General features: G+C 44.4%; 1 protein-coding gene across 1 annotated transcript in view; it reads right to left on the reverse strand.

Annotated features, from left to right (window-relative positions):
• SUMF1 (sulfatase modifying factor 1) overlaps positions 1–8199 on the reverse strand; it is a 106645-nt gene that overhangs the window by 10268 nt on the left and 88178 nt on the right. The window lies entirely within an intron of this gene.

Genomic DNA, 8199 nt, shown 5'->3' on the forward strand with positions numbered 1-8199 from the left:
CTAAAAGGATTCGACAAAATAGAGCAAGAAACATCGTTATTCACATTGTCAAATGTGACACGAACAAGAGGTCATGGACTGAAACTGAGGGGCGGCAGGTCCAGGATAAATGTCAGGAAGTTCTGTTTCGCACAGCGAGTGGTGGACGCTTGGAATGCTCTCCCGGAGGAGGTTGTGACGGAGACTACCATTTTGGGATTCAAGCGCAAGTTGGATGCATACTTTTTGCAAATCACATTGAGGAATACGGGTAATCAAGGTCTCCATCAGGGAGCACCTAGCTTGGCCTCCGCGTATGCAGGTCGCCGGACTAGATGGACCTAGGGTCTGATCCGGTGAAGGCGTTTCTTATGTTCTTAGGTAGAGGTACAGATAGGATTATGAAAGGATATAGATAGAAGGATAAAGGGGTTTGAAGGGTTTTAGACTAAGGATCACCTTACAAGTCATGGACCTGATGGGCCACTGCGGAAGCGGACTGCTGGGCGCGATGGACCTCTGGTCTGACTCAGCGGAGGCAACTTCTTATGTTCTTAGCTATTAACTCTCTTTAGGTCAATCTCTCTCCTAAGCTCCTTCCCATTTCTTCTCTTTCCTTTCTACACTGATCTTCCCCAGTTCTCCATTCTCCAAGTTGACGAGCCTTAGCCTCTTTAGCCTTTCCTCATAGGGAAGTCATCCCATCCCCTTCTTCATGTTTCTTGCCCTTCTCTCTCTATTTTTCTAATTCAGTTATATCTCTAACACCACATTTTTGAAAGGCAACATAATATTCTGATTTGTGTTTTCCATTCTGTTCCTTATAATTCCTAACATTCGATTTGCTTTTTATCTGTCACTGAGGAAAAGGTTTCAATGCACCATCAACAAATCCTTTTCCTGGGCAGTGACTCCTAATGTGGCTATAGTTTGGCTTCCTTTTCCCAGATGAATCACTTTGCCCTTGCTCACATTAACCCTCGGATTCTATATATGTCACCCCAAATTGGGTGCTGGGAATTACAGGTTGAGTGGTCATTATAAAACAGCTGAATCTAGTCCCAAATGTCATCTCCCAGTCTTTAAGCTCCTTTTGTTGTCTATCTGGAATCGTATCAAAGGCTTAACTCAAGCCAACTCTCTGGTCACCCAGTCGTCCCACCCATTAATCCAATTCATCTGGCAAGACCTGCCTCTAGTGAAACCAGCTGTTCATTTACTTACTACAGAGGTCAGACTAACTGGTCTGTAGTCCAGTCCTGCAGGACCATTCCAGTCTCTAATAAAGTATTGAAAAGGTCAGACCTCAGATGTATCCCATCCAGCTCCATCACTTTGTCTCACAAACACCGTCTTCTAAAACTCACTCAAGGTCTACCTATTGGTTTGTCTTCTGCAGTCTACTCCCAGCCCTTCAGCTGTGAACACAGAAAGATTTGTTAAGCAATTCCACATTATTTTTATCAGCTTCTACATATTTCTCCCCTTCACCTTCGAGTCTCACAATGTACTTTTGCACTTTCTCCTATCACTGACTTATCTAAAAAATATATATATTGCCCCTCCCCCCCTTTTTCCTTATTGGCAAATTCTTTTTTCTTCCATTTGAATTTCTGCTTTCCTGACTACTTTACCGGCTTGTTTTAGCTTTTTCAGATATCGAGGGCCTGTCTTCCTCTTTCTGTGTCTCCTGTAGTTTATAAAGGCTAACCTCTTTTTCAGCTACTACTTTTGAGAACCAATCCAGCCGTCTTCCTTTTCCTTTTATTTACTTTCCTTTAAAATAGCTTCTTTCAATTTTTCTACTTCTACCAGATGCTCCCATCCAGCAAGAACTCCTTGAGGTATTCCTCCCATCTCAACAAAATGAGTTTTTAATGTTTTCCTTTATTGAAATTTCAAACTGAGCATATAAGGATACTCCTTATTACAGAAATATGGTATAAAGATAATCTAAAGTAAAATTTAACTCTAGAATATTAGGAGGGGTGCTGAAAAGTTCTCAGCCCAAGGAAGAAGAGAATGGCAAGGATATGGTTCAATCTATGATCTGAAACAATGTAATTTCTGCAATCTTGCACTTATTGAAAGAACTTAAGACTCTTCAGGTTCAGAATTTAGGAAGTTGCTTGGTTGCTCCGAGAACTTTTCAGCACCCCGTCTTACCATCTTAGAGTACACACTTCAATGGGGTGACGGGGAAAAGAAACAAAACTGACTGAAGAAAGGGATAACAGGACATGGCTACTACACTGTTCTAAATGATCACCAGAAACGAGTGCATTAGTTACGCTTTTCCCTTGTAGAGAAACTTTGAACTGTTCCTAAAAACCATTTTACAGGATTCATGAAGTGCAAAAGTCTTTTGATGCAATATCCTATATTGTGACCTGAGAAGCACAAAAATGCCATTTTAACTCCTTGGGCAGACCAGAGCTGCTCTTCCATAGCTCACAGGCGTGACCTTTCTTTGTCTCTTGCTCTGTGAACTAACTCCATGCACCCTGCTCCTGACATTCCCCAACACTGCAGGAATGTCCCAAATAGTAAATCTTCCTGCTTGGGAGATGCCTTTGTGACTAGAATGAAAATGCTGAAGAAAGCGGTTATTATATTATGTTATAACTCCATGCACCCAGGATGCAAGGAAAACAGTTGCAGAACAAAATTTGGAGCCAGAGAGATATGTGTGTGTAAGTACTCGGTGACAGAGAAGTAACTATAATTACAGTGCTGGAGAAAGAATCTGTTGGTAGGACCCCCCCCCCCCCCCCATTAACAGGGATGTTACAGCTTTCCGCCTGATGTATTCTTACGGTCCTACAAGTACTTTATGTGATCAGTAAATAATAGTCTGCACCATCTCTTTGAATGGCTTTCTGATTTACACATTTCCAGCAGACCTCAACACAATGCTTAAAAACCCCCCCACCCATCTGCTCTCCTTGTCCAATTCAACAGTCTGTTTCCCATGCAAGAATTTTGCTAACATTGGTGAAACACTTCACTGTGGGTCCATTTGCCGCTTTAGGAGGAAATAATGACTTAGTTCAAGGTTTCATCTGATTGATAGTTTTTGGTGTATTTCCACTTTTCAAAGGCCAAACACCATCTGTATGTACGTTTTGGGAGAGCTGCTACTTGGGAATGCATCACACATCTCTGGGTTGGCCTCAATGCCTCAGCGTCTGCACCTGCTCTGCTGAAAAGGGGAACAAAAGTCTGGTCATAGGGTTTGAAGCCTCAAGACTCAGGCGCTTCTGACCCTAGGTGCCTGCCAGAGCACAGGGACAGCTGAGAAGTTCAGAGCCCACTCCCCATGAAGAATTAGCTGAGAAGAGAGCTTAGTCATCCTTACTCCTTCCCTAGTAACTTCTGAGAGTCAAAGGTAATGGAAGCTCAGTTACCCTTCTGTTCACCCTAGGGAGAAGAAACCAGACGCACACAGCACTGTACATTTAATTCTTAAGAGACAGTCCCTGCTCAAAAGAGCTTACAATCTAATTATGACAGGCACACTGGACAAAATGGTGAATCAATATATGCTGCTCATGCAAAGAGATGAGGAGGTAGACAGGGCAGTGGACTACAGAGGGAATGACAAACAACTATGTAATGTAATGTAATTTATTTCTTATATACCGCTACATCCGTTAGGTTCTAAGCGGTTTACAGAAAATATACATTAAGATTAGAAATAAGAAAGGTACTTGAAAAATTCCCTTACTGTCCCGAAGGCTCACAATCTAACTAAAGTACCTGGAGGGTAATAGAGAAGTGAAAAGTAGAGTTAGAGGAAAAATAAAAATAAAATAAACATTTTAACAAGACAGCATTGATCTAAATATTTTGGAAGGTAGAAGAGAGGAGAGAAAGGAATAGAAGCATGATGAAGTGATAAAGTGGAGCAAGTAAGTGTAGGAGGAGCGATTGATGTTTCCAGAAAGGGCTTCTTCAGGGAAGTGACTTGGCCGACAGTCCCAGGATGCCTATGTCTCCTCCCCTGAGATGTTCTCCCATCCATGCATTCCCTCCCAGACACACTGCCCGTGCCCCAGCCGCTCCAAGGAGGCTGCCCCAGATGAGGCCCACGGTGAATGCAGGATTCTCTCCTCTGCGGGAAAGCCGCCCGGAGCCGACAGTCGATCTTCTTAGCGGATTGCAGGGGGGGAAGAGTTCACACTCTTGGTAGTATCGGGTCTGTGTGCTCTCGGTGGTTGTGGTTGGTCTCGTTGCTGCTTAGGTGTAAAAGCAGTTGATCTCCACTGCTGCTGATATTTAAAAGCAGGCAGATTGATCTCTCCAATGGACTGCAGGGGGAGGAGTTAATACTCCTGGCAGGATCGGGTCTGTGGGCTCTTGGTGGTTGCGGTAGGTTTCGCTGTTGCTTGTATGTAAAAGCAGATTGATCTATCCAATGGAATGCTGGGAGAAGATCTTATATGTCTGGCTGGATCGTGGCAAAGGGTTCCCGGTAGTGGCGGCTGGTCCTATTGCTGCTTAGGTGTAAAAAAGTTGATCTTCTTATCGGATTGTAGGGGGGGCGGATCTCACATTCCTGGCAGGTTCGGGTCTGTGGGTTCTTGGTGGTTGCGGATGGACTCGTTGCTGCTTAGGTGTAAAAGCAGTTGTTTTCCCAATGCTGCTGATATTTAAAAGCAGGCAGATTGATCTCTCCAACAAATTGTATGGTGAAGAGCATACACGTCTGGCTGGATTGGGACAAAAGCTCTCGATAGTGGCGGCTGGTCTTGGTGCTTTATGGTGGTTTACAAGTTGCATAGAAACAGAAACATGATGGCAGATAAAGTCCAAATGGCCCATCCGTAGTAACCATTATCTTTCTCTCTCCGAGAGATCCCCTTGCCTATCCCAGGCCCTCTTGAATTCAGACACAGTCCCTGTCTCCACCACCTCTTCTGGGAGACTGTTCCATGCATCTACCACCCTTTCTGTAAAAAAGTATTTCCTTAGATTACTCCGGAGCCCATCACCTCTTCACTCCATTCTATGCCCTCTCCAGAGCTTTCTTTCAATTGAAAGAGACTCGCCTCATGCACATTTACACCATGTAGGTATTTAAACATCTCTCTCATATCTCCCCTCTCCTGTCTTTCCTCCAAAGTATACAGATTGAGTTCTTTAAGTCTGTCCCCATACTCCTTATGACGAAGACCACAAACCATTTTAGTAGCCTTCCTCTGGACCGACCATCCTGTTTATATCTTTTTGAAAGTGCGGCCTCCAGAATTGTACACAATATTCTAAATAAAGTCTGTCCAGAGTCTTATACAGAGGCATCAATACCTCCTTTTTTCCTACTGGCCATACCTCTCCCTATGCACTACTACTATTAATTGTTTCTATAATGCTACCAGACGTACACAGTGCTGTACAGAGTCACAAAGAAGAAGACAGTCCCTGCTCCTAAGAGCTTACAATATAAACAACCAAGACAGACAAACAGGATGTCATGGATACAGTTAAGGGGAACCGTTAATCTGCTGGCTGGGTTGGAGGGCAGAGGAGTAGGGTTAAGGATTGAAGGCTATATCAAAAAGGTGGGTTTTCAGTCTGCTTTTAAACAAGATAAGGGAAGGGGCTTGAAGGACAAACTCAGGTAATTTATTCCAGGCACAGGGGGCAGCTAGATGAAAGGAACAAAGTCTGGAATTGACAGTGGAGGAGAAGGGTACAGTTAAGAGCAGCTGATCTGAGGAACGGAGTTCTCTGGGAGGTGTATAAGGAGAGAGTAGAGAGGAGCGATATTAAGGGGCAGTAATAAGATCTTGAACTGTATGCGATGGCAGATAGGGAGCCAGTGAAGTGACTTAAGGGTGACATGAGCTTAGCGAGGTTGGTAGAAGATGAGTCACGCAGCAGAGTTTTGCACAGATTGCAAGGGGGAGAGAAGACAGTGTGGTTGACCAGTTAGAAGTAGATTGTAGTAATCTAAGCGTGAGGTTATAAGAGCGTGGACAAGGGTCCAGGTAGTGTATTCAGAGAGGAAGGGGCAAATTTTGGTGATACTGAAGAGATAGAAGCAACAGGTCTTAGCAGCTTGTTGGATGTGCATAGAACATGAGAGGTCGGAATCAAAGACAACTCCAAGTTGCAAGCAGAGGAACAATGACAGTTTTATTTACCGAGATGGAGAAAGGAGGAGAAGAATCAGAGGGTTTAGGAGGAAAGAGAAGCAGCTCAGTCTTGGATATATTTAGTTTCAGATGACGGCAGGACATCCAGGCAGCAATGTCAGCCAAACAGGCTGAAACTTTTTCTTGGACTTTAGTGTAGAGAGATAAATCTGGGAGTCATCAGCCATGGGAGGAGATCAAGACACCGAGGGACAAGGTGTAGAGAGAGAAGAGGTCCTAAGACAGAACCCTGGAGTACACAAACCACTAGTGGGGTAGCAGCAGAAGAGGACCCACCAACACATACACTAAAGGGGTGTTGGGGAGATAGGAAGCAAACCAGGACAGATTTACAGAATCCAAGCGAGGACAGCATTTCAAGGAGTACGCTGTGATTAACAATATCAAAGGCAGCAGACAGATTAAGAAACATGAGGATTGAGTAAAGGCCGTTAGATCTGTCCATAAACAAATTAACTCCAGACTTTAGTGAGGGCAGTCTCTCTAAAGTGTTGGGGGCAAAAGCCAGATTGTAGAGGATCGAGAATCTGTCGAGTTGAAAGGAAGTCCAGGCAGTGACGGAGAATAGCATGCTCGAGTATCTTGGATAAGAACGGAAAAAGGGAGGCAGAGCGATAGTTGGACGGGCAGGTGGGGTCCAGTGAGGCTTTTTTGAGAAGTAGCTAAACCGCTCCATGTTCGAAGGCAGCAGGACTCCACTTCATTTTTGAGTCTCACAATGCCACTTTTGCACTTCTTCCTATCACTGATATATCTAAATAATGTCTCGTTTCCCTGCTTTACCGTGCCAGCTATTTTTTCTTCCATTTATATCTTTGCTTTCCTGACTACTCGACCAGCCTCTCTTAACTTTTCCAGATATTTTTGCCTGTCTTCCTCTTAAAGCTACCCTCTTATTCCTTACCTTCTCAGCTACTACTTTTGAGAACCAAAGCAGCTTTCTTTTCTTCATATTTTCACTTACTTGCCTCACAAAAAGTTTTGTCGCTCTTACAATTACTCCTTTCAGTTTTGCCCACTGCACTTCCACTCCTACTGAAAGGTCACTTTGGGCAGCCAAAAAACCTAGAGACTTGAAGAAAGCACAGATGGTTTATTAGCATACATATGCGACTCTCGAGCTCCAAGCTGGCTTCAGAAGTGCCGAAACCAGGACGTTACAGAGATATTTATACATTCTTCTGGCTATACAACTGAATTCTAGAAAAAACTTTTCACGTGTTACTTTTCTTAACAATCATTGGTCCAAAGCTCACACTAGCAGGTCACTAGCAAGTAACTTATCTAGGCCCTGCAGTCTTTCTGTTACATGTCGTTTATGCTGAGATAGCCATAAGAAGTTAGAATGTCCAAGCTAAAATAATTCCCAAGAGTGGTAGTGAAACAGTGTCCCCAGCAAAGGTTAAATCAATAACCAACACAATAATGTGTATAAGGTAAATAACTATCAGAATTTTACAAGACTTAGGTACCCTCAGTGCGAAGGGACAGCGACGGGAGTGTAGCTCCAACGCTTCACGCATCAAGGTGGCGCCACCTAGGTCACCATGCTCCAGTAAAACCCCATCACGCATGGGTTCCATTACCAGCTGCTGGACCAGTTCTCCTCATAGAGAATCTAGGATCTCCCTCCCAAGTGATTCCTGCTGACCATAAATACCTTGCTGAAGAGTGTTGGGCCAGCAGCACTCACAGGCTGCTTCGTGGCCTTTTCACTGTCTCTCTTTATTTGCTGGGGGGGGGGGGGGTTGTTCCTCTCTCTCTTTATTTGGGGGGGGGTTTGCTCCCTTTTCCCTTTATTTGCTGGGGGGGGGGGTTGTTCCTCTCTCTCTTTATTTGCTGGGGGGAGATTTGCTGCTCTCTCTCTTTATTTGGGGGGGGGGTTTGCTCCCTTTTCCCTTTATTTGCTGGGGGGGGTGTTCCTCTCTCTCTTTATTTGCTGGGGGGAGGTTTGCTGCTCTCTCTCTTTATTTGGGGGGGGTTTGCTCCCTTTTCCCTTTATTTGCTGGGGGGGGGGGGTTTGTTCCTCTCTCTCTTTATTTGCTGGGGGGAGATTTGCTGC

Source organism: Geotrypetes seraphini, chromosome 17, assembly GCF_902459505.1.
Source record: "Geotrypetes seraphini chromosome 17, aGeoSer1.1, whole genome shotgun sequence".
NCBI classification, from domain to species: Eukaryota; Metazoa; Chordata; class Amphibia; order Gymnophiona; family Dermophiidae; genus Geotrypetes; species Geotrypetes seraphini.